Source organism: Haliotis rubra, unplaced genomic scaffold, assembly GCF_003918875.1.
Source record: "Haliotis rubra isolate DU_JTF1 unplaced genomic scaffold, ASM391887v1 Scf75, whole genome shotgun sequence".
Classification (NCBI taxonomy): Eukaryota; Metazoa; Mollusca; class Gastropoda; order Lepetellida; family Haliotidae; genus Haliotis; species Haliotis rubra.
In genome coordinates this window covers 2,289,650-2,306,937 of record NW_025767468.1, presented here as the reverse complement: position 1 = coordinate 2,306,937, position 17,288 = coordinate 2,289,650, and the positions used below count along the sequence as shown (strand labels likewise).

Below are 17,288 nucleotides of genomic sequence, written 5' to 3'. Positions count from 1 at the left end.
TCCGTAAATAAGCGTCACACATTGTATCCATTGTGGGGAACCGACTCTTCGGTCTGACCAGTGAACGTTTTAATTTGTTATGCAGTGATTCGATGCTCAAACGGCCAAAGTCGTTTTTTCAATAATACTAGCTTATCAATTGACATTCTTTATAGGTTGTCACGTTGCCGTGAAATATCAACTCCTGTTTATTTCCTAGGTGAATTTTCACTTTGTGAGATAATGGGAGTTCAAGTCAGGATTTTCTCAAACAAAATTTCAAGCTTTTCAACTTTGATTTCTAGTCTTTACAATCCCGTTTACAAGATAAATGTAGTTTTTAATGCGGTGAATCCCCAACTTAACGAAGGTTTTTTTCTATGTCACCTACTGAAGAGCTCGCTATCCTAGCTAGGATAGGGATGGGTCTTATCCTAACTAGTTAGGATCCGTCTTAGCTGGGACACTTTCGAGAATAGGCACCCAGCAATTCACAAACATTGGATTGTGTTTGAACACAGAAGATCAATATACTGGGCCCGAGGAAAAACGCAGAATCATACGTGGTCATGGACAAAAAGAAACCTGGAAATGATGTAAATACGAAATGAGGTTCACACATTGTACCCATGTGGGAAACTACTACTAGGTCGTGTATGGTGTTCGTCAGTCGTTATTTCTTTTGCACAGTATGGTAAATAGAGAATACTACACGAGGTGTCATTACATACGAATTATACGAAACGAGTGTCTTTCTTATGGTATCTGACCGAGCGAAAGCGAGGTCAGAAACCATAGGAAGGTCACGAGTTTCGTATTTAATGAGACCTCGTGTGCTATTTTATTTATTACCCACGTCTTACATGCAATAAATTGACAAAATAGCGTATTTTTTGGTTTCAAACCGAAACCGGTTTCATTAAGAGGTTGCGGAAGAGTTTTGTACTGTAGTACAACATTTGCATGACGTCACACTGTAATGACGTCACCTCGTACAGCCTCCTACAGTAAACTACTCCGTGGCACCCCGTTTCTTGGTTTGCAGTTGCTTCTTTCGGCTAACATCACTGGTGGAAACATTGCGTTTATGTTTTTCGACGGATATAATGTCTCAGTTCGAGTCACAATTAAACACATTGTTTACATTCCCACAATGCATTTAAGATATAATGAATGAATTCACGTGTTCGTTATGAATGAAAAAATAGTTACGTCAGAATGTGACCTAATTGAGAGGTCATCGGTTATCCAGTCAAGTCGTTACGACACTCGTGTGACGTACGAGATTAGTATGCAACTACCCATACGTTGACCACGTGGGTAATTGACATATCTACTTCGGAAACTTAATTTCTTCTTTTTCACATTGATACGTTGGGTAGGGGCGTCGTTATACTGCATTATGATTTAATTCGACAAATGCACGAAATTAATTGTAATAGCTGAGGGTAAATCCACTCAAACAGCAGGGAATCTGAAAACAGAAGGTCCGATTAATATTTACTGTTAAAAGCATCAATGCTATCTCATACTTCAAAGATTTAGAAAAAAGCATTCATCACCACTCGTCCGCTACTATCGATGCTGTTATGTGCGAAACTATAACCCAATCAGAACGAGCGTAATGATTGCAGTGCTTTGATAAAAATCGCTTATGGCATTATAAATCATGAAATATATATCGTTGTTGTGAAAGTACAAAGAACTTAGCCAACAGGATTGTGTTGTCTAATGTGGAGTTGTTAACAAGAACGGTAAGAGATTGAAATACACGCACGTTCGTTTGTTGACATTACGGCTCTCATGGGTCCAATTGAGTATTTCTGACGATCTTGTGCGCTTCCAACATTGTTTAGGAAATGCAATTATAATTTCGCTGCGAGTATGTATTAACTAATCAACTTTTATCTCACATCTCTGGGAATATTTTACTTTTTGTTTGGACATTTTTTGCAGCGAATTCATTTAAAATCCCACCACGGGTATCACACCAATGTTCAGTTTAAAATATTTCTCAAAGTAATTTTTGAATATCTGCTTTAATGAAGCTGATTTTTTTGCATATTCACTAAAACAATTCCCATTTGTGGTTATTAAACCCAGCTGGTAATATTTACGATAGAATGTTTTTACTCCTTTTTGATACAACTAAGAGGCTGAATTCTTTTAAATAAAAAACAAAACGTCAGCAATACAATGTACGAGTGCTTCGGTGATATCAAGAAACATTGGAATGAAGGGATAGAGTTATCGTTCTTGTTTAAAGCAGTTCTGATGTTCATGTGCCAGTTTGCAATCCTTCCAAAGAGGCCCGCTATTCGGCTTGTCCTGGAAGGGGGGGAAAAAGGTGATCCGTTAACGTACGTCTTGGAAAACTCGGCAATAAAGTTACCAAAAGAAACTACCACCTCTTTAGATGTGCTGCCCAAGAAGGATGTAACGACTGTCTATTCATGATCTGAAGAAAACACAATAGGCAACTGAGGAAGACCCCGGGAACATTTCGAAGTATTCTGAATGCAAGATGTCTGTGCTTTAAAAATGTAAATTTGGTTGCCAGGGAATACCACTCAGGACTAAAATATTGTTCCTGTCATTGCAACAGTGTTGCACTGGACTATTTGTGGTGTCAGACATTCCACTGATCAACAGCATAAGCAACCACCCGATCCCGTTAGTCGCCTCTTGCAAGCATGGGTTGCTCAAGACCAATTCTGATCAGGATCTTCACGGGTTGCATCGGACACGTACCATCTCCAGAGAAACATTCTGGGTACTTGTATACTCAAACGTCACAACCGCATGGTTCTTTGAACAAGTAGACCTGTAATATGCCCCGGGGACGAGCATATGACGAAATGAAAAGTTACGCACAATTGAAGCTATCCAGAGACAAAAAAACACTGTTGTATTGTTTCAGATCTGGCCAATCAAACTACGGGGAAAATGAAAGTTATCGCCGAAATCACTTGACCAAACAATAGAAACAAAGCCGTGAGATTTATGATAATCATCTTACAATCAGAAATCATTTTCCAATCACTTGAAAATTCATAGTAATGCTGGTCTTGCCGCAATTCATTAAAAGTCGAGGGGTCAAAATCAGTGTTTGCTCTTAACCCTGAAAACCTGCAGGCCCCAATGACCCATAAAGAGTTGTGGGTCCTTTTCAGGATGTGTAGGCCTTATATTTCATCTGGAATACAAGTAATAGCTAGCAAACAAAAAATGTGACATTTACTAAATTGCTTCCTCGAGAATGACAGTCGTTTCACTTAGACAACAGCTGCTGATCAGATAAAAACTAGAAAGTACTGTATGACACTTTCTGAAAAATAATATTCTTAGTTATCGGGAATGAAAAACCTGTCGGCCACCCTTAGGACCTGCAGAAAACAAAAGCTGTAGGTCCGAGTGATTATCAGTCGGGTTTCGGACCTAAGGACCGACGTTAATTTCGAACACTGGTCAAAATGGTGTCTGGCCGGGAAAGCCACATTCCACGGTGAACTCTCGTCCAGTACAATCTAATTGATTTTTTTCCTACTCAGAACGTGCTGCAAGTGTAAGTGACTTCTTGTTCACTCCATGTCAGAACTATGACAAATGCACTAAAGTAAAGTCGGAAATAGGAAAACTCTGTTTTTAGGCTGTTACTCTGTACCCCTAATATTTACACAACTGCAAACAGGATATGTCGAAATAACCCACATCGGCCTAACTGGGCATTCAGTGGTGTACGTAAGAGGATATCCAGAACAGCATGTTTACTGGCACAAGGGGTCATCTCAAATATATATTGTGCTTTTTCATGTATTGATGAACATCTTACGTGTCTTTCTTTCATATAGTTTATGTTGAGATATGTACAAGAGTATGATACCCATAGAAAAGCATCGTATTAAATGTCTCAAAATATATAGGTGGCATGACCACCCGAAGATCGACAAGACTGGATATTATTTGTAAATTTTTGTGTACTCAACAGTTTACTTCCCCCAAGGGATCATAATATATTATAGTCCGTTTGGCTCAAAAGCAGACCGATGAATTGCAATCTAACTCGATAACTAATGAACATGAAATACTTAGAGTTGGTATGATGTTTTAATTATGATCAGCGTTTCACTGAGGTTTTGGCAGAATCGTTGTCCTAAAAATAAGAAAGTTGTTTAACAATCTATCATTAAAATATTGCCACAGTTCACTATTTGTTACGAGGGAGGAGTGCGGAGAAATGGACAGCCAAACGGACTTTAGCTGATATCTCTATCCCCCAGCCAGACCCCAACCATCGTCTGCTACACTCGTCCTGGTTTTGCTTTTGAGACGACCCCTCCTACCTGCTTTTTATAGTGATAGTTTCATTATAAACGATAGCTGACGTGAAAAATAAGTCTAATTTCAAAATGAACATTTAAAAAGTGTCCTTTGTAATACAATATCATGGCACACTAATTTGCATAAAGCCATGGTCTGTTCCAAATAAGTCGCTTTGGACTTTGAAAAAATTCGCATCGCTCATTTCTGCACTAATCTCTCCTCTGTAAAGTCCCTTTTTTACGTTTCTTACCACCGAGACTGTAGTTAGGCCGAACTTAGTTCAACAGATATTTCACACATCAACTACATACATTGTAGACATAAATGTGAAAAAACTCTTTTTGTATTTCAGACAGTACTATAGTTCGAATAAACTTCAGTGAGAAAAGGCAGGCATTGTCCTATGACAGCTTTAAGTTTTGGTGTAAGAGCAGTCGCGGTGAAATGAGTGAGTTTAGTTTTACGCCGCACTCAGCAATATTCCAGCTATATGGCAGCGGTCTATAAATAATCTAGTCTGGACCAGACAATCCAGTGATCAACAGCATGAGCATCGATCTGCACAACTGACTTTTAGACAGAAAAATATTAACCATCATACATGTGTGAATAGTGAGTGAGCGAGTATGGTTTTATGCCGCTTTTAGCAATATTCTAGCAACATCATGGCGGGGGACACCAGAAATGGGAGTCTTCACACATTGTATCCATGTGGGGAATCGAACCCAGGCCTTCAGTGTGACGAGCAAACACTTCAACCACTAGGCTACCCCACATATGTCTGTCTTCGTTAGTATGTCATACACAATCATGAGATTAAACAGACAGTCTGGACCAGACAAGCCAGTGATCAACAGCATGAACATCGATCTGCGCAATTGGGAACCGATGACATGTGTCAACCAAGCGAGCCTGACCACCCGATCCGTTAGTCGCCTTTTGTGGCAAGCATGTGTTGCTGAAGACATATTCTACCCCGGATCTTCGCGGTGAAAGAAAATACTGGTCTTGTGTTGTTGCCGAGTGCACTGCACGGATCATAACTCCAAGTGAGATTCTCCTCGCCATTAAGATCATGGGTCACTCACGACCAACTACCTGTTGAGTTTGAAGTTGACTCCAAGGCTAGGCTGGAGACAGCGAAGACAGAAACGACCCCAATACCCACCATCTACTGCGAAGACATCTCCCGACTATGCCAGCATCATGACATCGTCTCAGATGACCTTCTGAAGCAGATACCAGCCTATTATATTATATTATATTGTGCTAATGAAGATATTACCCCCGTTAATCTGAATAAAATGAGGAAACTTGTTTTGTTAAATACGCTAACCTGGTTGAATTACTTAGCATGTTTTGACAGTATAGCCAGGGAAGCCACATTCCACTCTCGCGACCACAACTATTGCTGAGAAAGCCCATCAATGTTATGTGGCTTTCTGGGCCTGTAGCCAGTCACAATTACACAAATCAGAGTTCATTCTAAAAGTGCATAAAGAGTTGCATATTAAGCCAGGAATATCGGTGTCATATTCGACTCTACACTCAGCGCCGAGTCTCATGTCAGCGAAGTCTGTCGGCGAGCCTATATATGAACATCAGTCGCATCCGTCAATTCATCAACTTCCAAACTTCATCCATGCTTGCGCAAGCCTGTGTTATGTCTCATCTTGACTACTGTAATTCACTTCTTTATGGCCTCCCAAACCGGCTCATCAACAAACTCCCAAAAAGTCCAGAATTCTGCTGCACGATTAATCAAAGAACTAGAAAATCACCCCTGTACTGAGGAATCTACACTGGCTTAAGATTGTAGACAGAATCAAGTTCAAAACACTGACTAACTTTCCGTGGATACCACTGAGGCACCTCCCTAGCTCAACAAACTTATTAACAAATACCAACCTGCAAGATCTTTGCGATCCGATCCGATAGCCAACTCCTACTGACAGTTCCCTCCGCCCGAACATCTTTTGGAAATAGCTTCCAAATTGTAGCTCCACGGCTCTGGAATTCTCTCCCTTTTGAATTACGATCTTCTCAGAACATAGAAACATTCAAATCACCCCTGAAAACCTACCTCTTCACCTCATGTTACGCCTGAACTGCAAACTCCCCGTGTATATAGACTCACTGTTGTACATATTCCCCAGGACAATTCATTGCCCAAAAGTGGTTTTGAGCAGTTTAACCGAACTGGAAATAAGCACTGTATAAATATATATTTATTATATTATAGGAGTCAGGGGACATGTCAATAGCGAGTGTGACCATGGCCATCGTACACGCCCATACATACCAACACCCCTCATTGACGTCAGTTGGCGGAAGACGTCAGCTGCAATCCTGTTCCGTAAGTCCAAGAGAGTCTGTTCGAGTTCCTGTCGGTTCGCTGGAGGTGATACACGCCGTCTCACCTGACGATCTCAGAGATTTTCAATGGGGTTCATGTCTGGAGAACGCACTGGCAAAGGCAATACGTTGACAAACGTTGTGCAGGCATTCTCGATCAATTCTGGTTGTGAATCCCTGCGTTGCCGTGCTGCAACATGACTCCTCCTGGCTGCTGTTTTGTTGTTCTCTAGCCACAAATGCAGCCTCATACCATGACACCTCCATCGAACGAATGAACTTCTTGAGCGCAGTTTGGCACCAGTCGCTCTCCTCTACTTAAAAAAACTCAAACTCTGCTATCGTTTCTGAACAGACTGAACCAACTTTCATCTGTAAACAGCACTCAACCAGTCACGTCTCTGCTACCGTCGTATTGTTAGTGCCAAATGCAGTCTGCGTTGATGGTGAAGACGGGTAAAGGCCATTCCATGGAAGGGGCAGTATACCAGCCATACCAAGTCATCGATGGATTGTTCCTCTGGTAATGGCTTCTCCTAGTCTTCGGAGTCTCAACTCTTGGTCTTCCCGATCTTGGGCGGATTTGTGAAAATCTCTTTATCCACGCCATTTTAGGCTGGGACACCACATCTCGTCTGTTTGGGCTGGGAAAAGTTCCCGCATTAAAGAAGGTGACACATGTCATTTTCAATGATCAAGCCAAGTTCTTCAATCAAGAAAAACACGTGGCCACAGATGATATAAGCAGGAGCTTCATTGTAACAGTGTCAAGGAGGAAATCCTTGATTCTTTAAGAAACATTGGTTTCTGTGACAAAGTACCCAAATGTACTTCTGTGGAACCACACTCTTCTACTGACTTCAGCAGCTGCAGGTTACCAATCTGAAAGTGCACTGTCAGGTAATGGCATGGAAGGGAAAACATCTCAGCCTGAAACCGTAGAACTGGTGTTGGCACATTGTGGATGGAATGTGTATGGCAATACAAACCGATCAACCAACAGCACCACCAGAACTGCTGGATGTGATTTGCTGCAAGAAGGATGGCAACACAAATATACTAAGCAGCAAAAGAAACGTCAGTTTGGAATTTTCCTTCGCAGAAACGGATAACTGTAAACTCATCTAATGTTTTGATCGTATATTTTTGACATCTCAAACTTTACCTGTGCAAAGACATTCCTTCCCAAACTCAGAATGGAACCCGGGAAATGGTCTCAAAAACGCAACCTGATCTCGGATATGGTACGGTGTTCTCCATGTATCTCATGCTGCACGTGCTGTTCACATGGACCAGCCCTATAAAATGCACCCCCAAACCTGGTTGAAACATTCACATTACAAGGTCAGCAGGATGCCGTGACTCACGACAGCTCAGAGGAACCAGGCGCTAGGAAGACCCCTTCATGCAGGCATCTGACACGGCACGCCAGACAGTGGGAACACACGGAAGACCAATCAGTACTGATACAGTACGCCGATGTCTTAACAGCGGGAACCTTACTGTGGACCTATCCTCACCCCTCGTCATCGGCGTGAACGTCTACTGTTTGCCTTACAACACCAAAACTGGCGATACAGGCAATGGAGAACTGTTCTCTTCACAGATGAGTGGGTACTGCGTATTAACTGCAGATGGCAGAACAAGAATATGGCGACGTGGCCAGCGTTACTCAGACCAATGTGTTATGGAAAGAGACTCATGGGGAGGTGCAAGCATCATGGTATGGGGTCGAATTGGCCTGAACCAGATAGTGGGTCCTGTGGTGTTCCAGAACCTTGGTCCAGGGAGAGGTGGCGGCATCACAGCGGTGCGCTACATCGACCAAGCTCTGACCACATTTTCCAGCATAACGCCCGGGTCCATACTGCCATAGCTACACGTGACTTCCTACAGCAGAACGGTGTCAACATTATGCAGTGGCTAGCACTTAATCCTGATTTAAACCCAATTGAACATCTTTGGGATGAAATTCAGGAGACTGAATAATGTCATACCAAGGCCGAACACAGCCGCTTTATTGCGCCAGGCCTTTCTCAGTGTGGTTCCAGGTACCAATGGCCTTCAATCGATTGGTGCACTCCATGCATAGACGCTGTGCTGCAGTTATTGCCGCTCGTGGTGATCACACTAGATACTGACGTCAAGAGTCTGAATGGACTGCAAACGTTCACGTAATATCTTGGAATTGTGCCGAGTTATTCAATTATGTGTCAGGATATTGTACACACAAAAAATGTTTTTCGTCCGCTTATTATGTCCATTTCTGTTATGATTTCATTACAGTGCTTATCTAATTTTGAATTCGTACTGACGTTTCTTCTGCTGCTGAGTATAGTTTTATGTGCAAGAAGTATGGTCTGCATTGCACCAGCATGTGCAGAGAACGCCGTGGTACAAGTTGCAGAAATGACCAGTTGCATGATTTATCGGAAAATGACGTTTGAATTTTGACATTGACGTTTCAATCAGAACTGTTCATTTCAATATCAATTGTTACAGAAGATATTCTGATTTATTTTAGGAGTCCTATCCCATTGTACATGTAAATTCACACTGTGGATGTATGTGTATCAATAAATTGATGTGCGGTCATATTGCGTTTGTGTAATTTAAGGTTGGGAAATGCGATTTTTCAAAATATAGCCATAGGAGCATACTTTTGGCCTAATTTCGTAACAATCTGAAGTTCATATTTGGTATTTATAATTAACTTCACATCAATTCTTTTGGAACATACCCTAGAATCATGGTCGAGTCTAAATAAGACTGTCTGCGAATTTTACCAGTTTCAAAACATAAATCGTTAAAATGTCTTCTGTGAAATATATAAAAAATAATTATTGATATTTGGCGGCCATATTGGACTTATGAAATTTTAACAAATTTCCCAAGCTGGGATTCCTTAGGACATTTGGTATGGTGTTCTAAGGTCATTGAATGCACTGTGGTGAAAACATTTGTTACAATTTGTTCCAAGTCAAATGTTACTTTGCCTGGACTATTTCGGGTATTTTAGAACGGAGGGTTCACAACCAACGTCAGCGTTCGCAGAATTTGCAACAGCTTGTGCAGACCTTTTAAGAAGAATGTCGAAAGAGGCAATCTTTTGAAAGCAGCAAGAAATATTAACCTCCCGATTGACTGGTTGTTCCTATTCTCAGCTATGGTTGTGAAATCTGGGGACATGAATCACTGGAAGTAAGTTATTGAAAACGTTCATCTGAAGTTTCTGAAACATATCTGTAATCTTAAAGTATCTACCCCAATTCACATTGTCTATTGATAAACTGGTAGGTACCCTCGAGAATTGTAAAGCGATTGATTAAATATTGGCACACTCTTGCTGTACCTAAAATATCAAACGTTAAATTATCTCACCTTACACAACTTCGTTACACTACAAAAACAGCACTATCGCTATCAAGATAAGTGGTTAAATTTTATCGAATATACGTTAAAATTACTTGGGTCTTAGTAATATTGGTAAGAGTTCCTCCCGTTCCCCCATCCCAAATAATATGTATAAATATTCTAGAATTATAAACAAAATTTAACACAACAATTACTAGAGAACTCACAAAATGATTAAAAGTCAAAAATTATGTTAGGGTTAGGTTTAGAGTTTGGGGAACAGAAGGAACTCTTTGTGGAAAAATAAATTATTATTCCCAATTGCATGGAAATATTGATGAGAAGAATTAGAAAGGTGTGCGATACATACAATTTAGATATTTGTTTCAGGTATCAAAGCTTTTAATGTAATGCCTCCTTGACGTCGAAAAAGTCCGACGAACTTAACATCCATTTTACTGATCACGGACAGTTGACCACACAAGGACTTTCTCATTAAATAGTTCTTTCTAGCATGTAGAAATTAATTCCCAAGATGTACATTTTCTAATATATATTTCTGATATATTCTTCGTTACTACCACCACTAGGCTGTGTTAGAAATGTGACAGGTTCACATATACTTCGTGATACCAGTGTTGAACTACCAGTAACAAGGGACTAATTATTGATTATTCAAAGAAAACAAATGTAACTGACACTTACCTGGATAACAAACGATAAGATATAACGTTCTTAAGTTGAGAAGCTGTACTCAAATCTTCAGTGCCGAAGACAAGAGTTTCCACTTCGACATTATCTCTCGCGGTGCCTGGCACATGTTTCACATACGGGTACTTGCGCATGCAGTTCCTGTGTCAATGTTGTGCTCGTGCAAGTCGTGCCATGTCGCCAGGATGAAACCCCCTTACACCGCCCGTGCACATCGTGCTTGTGGAATTCAACAAGAGCGTCATAAGGGAAGTGGTCAAAGTCACTTGCGGAATAAGACAAAAATCATTTGGGTATCGACATTACACCCAAGCCATTATTTTGACTTGACATACAGTAAAAGCACTTTCTAAAATTATTTGCCTATGGTTTTGGTAAGTTCCTCCCGTTCCCCCCATCCCAAATGATTTGTATAAATTAATATACACTAAATAAAATTACAAAACCTAACTCAACAATTACGAGAGAACTCACAAAAATAACTAAAACCCCCGAATTAATTCCAATATATAGGGTCGGACCATGTTGTATGATAAGGGCTCCAGGCACGGTAATGTTACAAATATAATATGGGGAAGCATAAGAAACACTTTAAAACGTTGAATATCATTTTTGTTTTTCTTCAATTTTTTACAGATTTACTCGTACATGGGCTCAAGTGGATGGAACCAGCAATAGTGAGTGAGTGAATATAGTTTTACGCTGCTTTTAGCAATATTCCTGCAATATCAAGGCGGGGGACACCAGAAATGGGTTTCACACATTGTACCCATGTGGGGAATCGAACCCGGAGTGTCGGCGTGACAGCGAACGCTTTACCACTAGGCTAGCCCACCGCCCGGAAACCAGCAATAGGTAACAAGCTCTACAATGAACAGTTCAGTGCACTTAGGAATGCCCGAATTGTTTCCCGGACAAATGTCTTTAAACAAATGTTTTCTGCACTTCAATTCGGAATAGGTGTTTGCAGATAATAATCTAATCAGCACCAAATGTCGCAACTGGCCTCGACCTAAAACAAATGTACAGCCAGCCCTCTAGAAACTTGCAGATGAAGACATCAAGCTTTGGCGTATGGTTTTAACAACCAGGGGTGATAATCCTAACGAAACTTGCTGTTAAAATAGGGTCACAAAAGCACTGGACATTTTACCAGCGCTTCAATCATTTGCTGACACAGCCACATAACGGTACAGATGGCACATTTGAAACTGTCTCATCCAGAGAATGTAGTGAATATTATTTTCTCAAACACAATTCAGTTACCTAGTATAGTTATATTTTTGATGAATGTGTGACATTGTGCAGTCTCATATAAACACTGACTTATGTGGTTTGTGACGGGTGGCAGCAGTGGGACAGGATACCCAGACATTTTCACAGACACCAGCCTGCTCTCATCTCTACCTGATGACTCATGAACACATGCTCAAGATCTACTCAGAAACATATCCGCTATCTTTCACGATGTCTTATGAATATTAGGGCTGCAATGATTCACACAGACCGATTCGATTATTTTCCATTCAATTCTTCATACATGCAAAATGACTCTCAGAGTCGGCTTTTTTTATGGTGAAATCCATCGTGAACTTGGTGATGTCTACTAACAACTGTCATTTTATAAGTAGCCTGGCGTCAACCAATCACATTTCGTCTTATTTCGCTCCAAACTGCTCGAGTTGAGTCAAAATTACGTTCTGGCTGTGTGGAAATAATTTAAATAGGTATTCAAATATTGAATCAAAATAGTGATAATGGTTATCGAAAAGCGAAACTAAGGTGTCAGATTCGATTTCCGATGAATCAAACCAAATCGTTGCAGCCCTAATGAATATGGACAATTGTCACTGTTGTCTTTCAGTGGCATTTAGAAGTTGTACATTGATGTCCAAGATATTTTTATGGATTAAACTTCTTTATAAGGTCCCTTCATCAGGTGAACAATTTAGCTTCTCTGTAACAAGACAATGTGCAAACTTCAAACATACATAAAACGTACAAGTTCACCTGATGAAGGGACCCTCAAAACGTCATGAGGGATATTATAGAGAAGTTTAATCCATAAAAATATCTTGAATTGTCACTGTTATTTGAATATATGTGTTACTTGATCTTAAATTTTTGGAAAGACTTCCGGCCGTATCCCCACTTAAATTTCATTCTAGTCAAATCATATCACCTGATTATATATTCCTCGTCTGATAATGATGAGCTTTAACATGTTTCCTTAATCGTATTTTAAAATACTGTAAGCCATATCAAACTTCTCAAAATGTCACTCAAAGAATGTTTTCCTCATCGTTGTAAGGTGATATGGGCAGAAGTCTTACCAAACGGTTTGCTGCTATAGTGTTCCACCTTTGACATGATGCCTTGCCTTGAGGCACGCTGGATTGGGCCAGTTGTTGATGGTATACCCTGACATTCTCCCTTCTAAAGGAATTCTCTATTGACAATACATGTGTGGTGCAATAATGTAATGATGTGATCTTGTCCAGGTGTTTTATTTTAGATCTACTACACCCAGAAGAACAGAACAAACACCACATTTCTCTTATTGTTTAATCAGTTGTTGAGAAAGAGCCTGTGATAGCACTACTGATAGTGAACGGCTAATGCTGACCAAGGTCTGCCACAAATGGCTGTCCATTGTGAGAGGTGGACAACCCTTGCCTGTACACACAAGCCCTAGACACTAGTCTTCAACCAGCAATATACCACAAGGAAATGGTCCAGAAATTCTTGTCAATAATGACTCACAATTTAGCTTCTCTGTAACAAGACAATGTGCAAACTTCAAACATACATAAAACATACAAGTTCATTCATTTGGACAAAAACAGTGATCACATGCAAAGGATTACATTCTTTAGAAACAAGAACTTTTCTTAAACAGTGGTTTAATTTTCTCCTATATTCCCAGGGTTACAGTATTTTGGGGGAAAAACTATTTTTAGCAAACACACTACTGTACATGTTTGGTCTTAAAAAGAATGGCTCATGAACCCTCTGTATTAATTTTCTAATTATCATTATTCATTCATGTATCACAAGACCCAATGTATTTCCCTGTCTTGAGGCATCTACCTTATATTTGGCAACTGTAAAGTAACCTTCAAAAATAAACTAACAGGCTGTTGTTGTTTTTATTGAAATCGTATCTTCATAATTTTCCTAACTTCAAAATTTGATTCAGCAATATAACCTAAAACAATGAGCTTTTTACATGGAGCATCCATGCCTCATATTGACAAAACCTTAGAACAAAACAAATCAAATGGGCCTGACCTTATTATATATAATTACAAGCTCCTCACAACCACGTTGACAAGGATGCCCAACATTGGGCCATTACTTAGCATTGCATGCTGAGAGACTGTACAAAAGATCACACCGGTGCTCACTATAAAACATTTAGTGACATTGCTAGCTTTAGGCCAGGCAAATAAATGCAGATATGAAAATATATAGCATATGATATATATGGACATTTTGTCCATTGCAATAAGACATTACTTGACTTTACTTCACACCCACATTAGGCATCAGAAAAATAGGGCCACAAGGATCTGTAGCTCACTTGAACGTTTCTGGAATAGCAGATCAAATATGGGTAGGTGGAGATAGCAATAGCAAGGTGCAAAATTTTAACATGCTTACAAAAATATGTCATTCAACATACTACACATCAAATTTCATAATACTTCCAGCCGAAAGGTCAGAGTAATGGCCAAAAGTTTGATTGGAGGATTGGTTGCCGAGAAGTCTAAAATGTAAAAGGTTCATGACAGGTCGAGTTACAATGAACCAAAACGTGATCTCTCTTGACTTAATGCCCTGTGAACTTTTACAGGTGGGAAGAATTACATTGGAGTGAACGGAGGACCTGGTTAAAAGAAACAGCCTTCAATGTGGCCCTTGTGACGAAGAGATCAAGGCTCATTACCTTCACATTGCTTTCATGAAACATGGCATAAGTTATCTGATTCAGCACAACACCATCACACAGAAAATTAAACCTTGTTCTATACAAGTGGAAAATATAAACAAATTTACCTGAAAAGTGTCAAAGCTCTAAAAATCCAAGCGCCAATAAAATAATTTGGTATGATCAGTTTATGTTCTATTATGTCAACTGGTTGAAGATATATGAACAAGTTTAGAAAAATACATTCTGGCAAAATGAAATGATGTATGATGTTCATTCAATTGATACCCAAGGAACAAGCTCTTATTGGATGTGCCCAGTAATTAATACTAGTAATTCAGATGGCCATATTAGCACTGCATAATTCATTCTGGTTCAGGTTATTGATGTCAAAGAGCATGAAAAGAGTTAATTCAAAAAGGATGTCTGTCAACACTGCACATTCAATAATTTGTTAAAAAAACAGCAGAATCAACCCTGGTTACAATCACTACTTATCATAGCATGTACATCATGCATTTAGACAATCATCTGGTTACCAGGACAACCAGACAAGGTCTCATCTACCTTCAATTACTTTCCATTTAACTATTTTTTCATATTGTCATGACTTTTATGCTAAGATCAACTAATTCTTACAGCAAATCATTAACTGATAACTTGGGGAGCAAAAGAGTAATGTAACATAGTTTTCTCACACTGGTTGCCAGTTGATCCATCTCTGCCTCGAGCAACATTGCAATTGCATCCTGACTGAAAACATCATCTGATAACTTACTTGTAAAACATGGCTGATATGCACCATCTAAACATGTGACAAAACTTTTCTTCAAAACACTCAACTTTGGGAAATATCAATTATTTGGGGAATAATTGGACAGCATCCTCGATAATCTCCACTATACCCTGGATGCATCTACGGCTCGGCCCCATGATTTTAATACCTCTCTTTGCTGGCTCCACATTCTCACAGTAGCCAATCAGCTAAGCCGCCGTTACAACCGAGCCTGCCAGTGTCAACAAAGATAGCGGTTGCAGCTGTGAAGGTTTGTTCGCAGTGCGACTCAGATTTGGGGGGAAATCATACAAATTGACAGGTCTGAAACCTTCAAAAATATATGAAAGAACTCTTTCTAACTCTTTCAGAGTACCTTTGCAACAATTATGTTGCCAAGTTGGTACGCTCAACTTCCCCAGCATAGACACCTGATTGTATAAAAAGCCAGCCAAGGGAGGTAATAAAATCATGGGGAGCTGTAGATGCATCCAGGGTATAGAGGAGATTTATCGTAACGTATACTCTGGAGATTATCGAGGATGGGTGAACAGGAGTTCTCTGAATGTCATGTTGGAGGAGTTTGTGTTGGCCTGTAAGTGAGTTTAGTTTTATGTCACACTCAGAAATATTGGAGCCATATGGTGGCAGTCTGTAAATAATCAAGTCTGGACCAGACAATCCAGTGATCAACAGCATGAGCATCGATCTACACAATTTGGAACCGATGACATGTGTCAACCGATCGAGCAAGCCTGACCAACCTAATCCTGTTGGTCGCCTCTTACAACAAGCATGGGTTACTGAATGTCATTTCGTACCCGGATCTTCACAGGTCCATCTGACAGTGAAAGAAAGGTAAACCAGCCTTGTGACCAAGCTTCAATGAGGAACATGTATATCCAATGCCTAATGTTCGCATTCCAAAGAAGCAAGAATGCAGTCACTTTGTGTGAAATGTACCACAAAAAAATGATATCCTGAAAACAGGATTAATGTCCCCACCAATCTCACCCATTGACAGCCATTTCTTGTAAATATTAGCCATAACTGATTTCCTCTGAGATCCCAATACAAAGCTGAATTTTCAAAGAAGCAATGATGTATGTTGAACATGACATGATACATGACAATAAACATAAAATTGACATAGAGGCAAAATCTAGCACCAAACGGGGGTTAATTTGTGTCTAGAGGTTAATTAAAAACAGCAGAATGTCCTAATTAATGCTTTTCCAAGATTCTGTGAAAGGCTGAACAAACACAAAAGATGTTCCATATAAAAAGACAAGGCTGTTTGTCATGTGGACATTATGACAATGTATGTAAACTTAGATTTCAACCTTATTCTCATTTCCAGTGTTTGGTAACTGTTGTGATATCAACTCTTCACATTCACAAAATCAGAATACATGTGTGGCCAAGTATGTGAATATATGAACATCACAAGCAACAAAATGTTAAAGAAATCAAAGTACAATTAGAACAATACATTTAACAAATATCATATGAACAGATGTGCATTTCAATATACACACCCCAACATCTGCCATCCAAATCAGTAGCATACACTTTGAGGAGAGATATATGTGTGTATACATACATACAATGCTTTTCAGGGACTAGGGGGATAAACAGATCCCCTTCAATAAAAAAAACAAACAGAATAGGCTTTGTCACGGTAAAGATTTGGTATAAATGGACGAACTCAAGAATGGCACCTGGGTATGGACAAAGGGAGGTAACTCTAAACTGCACTGAGACAAGAAAATAACTTATGTCGGTTGGCGGGGGTTATTATCAGTGATCATGCCCGGTATGAACTTTAGGGCCAAGGCATTCCATCAATCAAATACAGGG

The 17,288-nt window shown here is 39.8% G+C and overlaps 1 long non-coding RNA gene across 1 annotated transcript; it reads left to right on the top strand.

The window, feature by feature from the left end:
* The first annotated feature begins 11,003 nt into the window (after positions 1 to 11,003).
* On the top strand, positions 11,004 to 14,691 carry LOC124260111. Its single transcript, XR_006893997.1, has 3 exons — positions 11,004 to 11,096; positions 11,359 to 11,403; positions 14,579 to 14,691. It is a non-coding gene; the product is annotated as an uncharacterized LOC124260111 (long non-coding RNA).
* Positions 14,692 to 17,288: the final 2,597 nt, after the last annotated feature.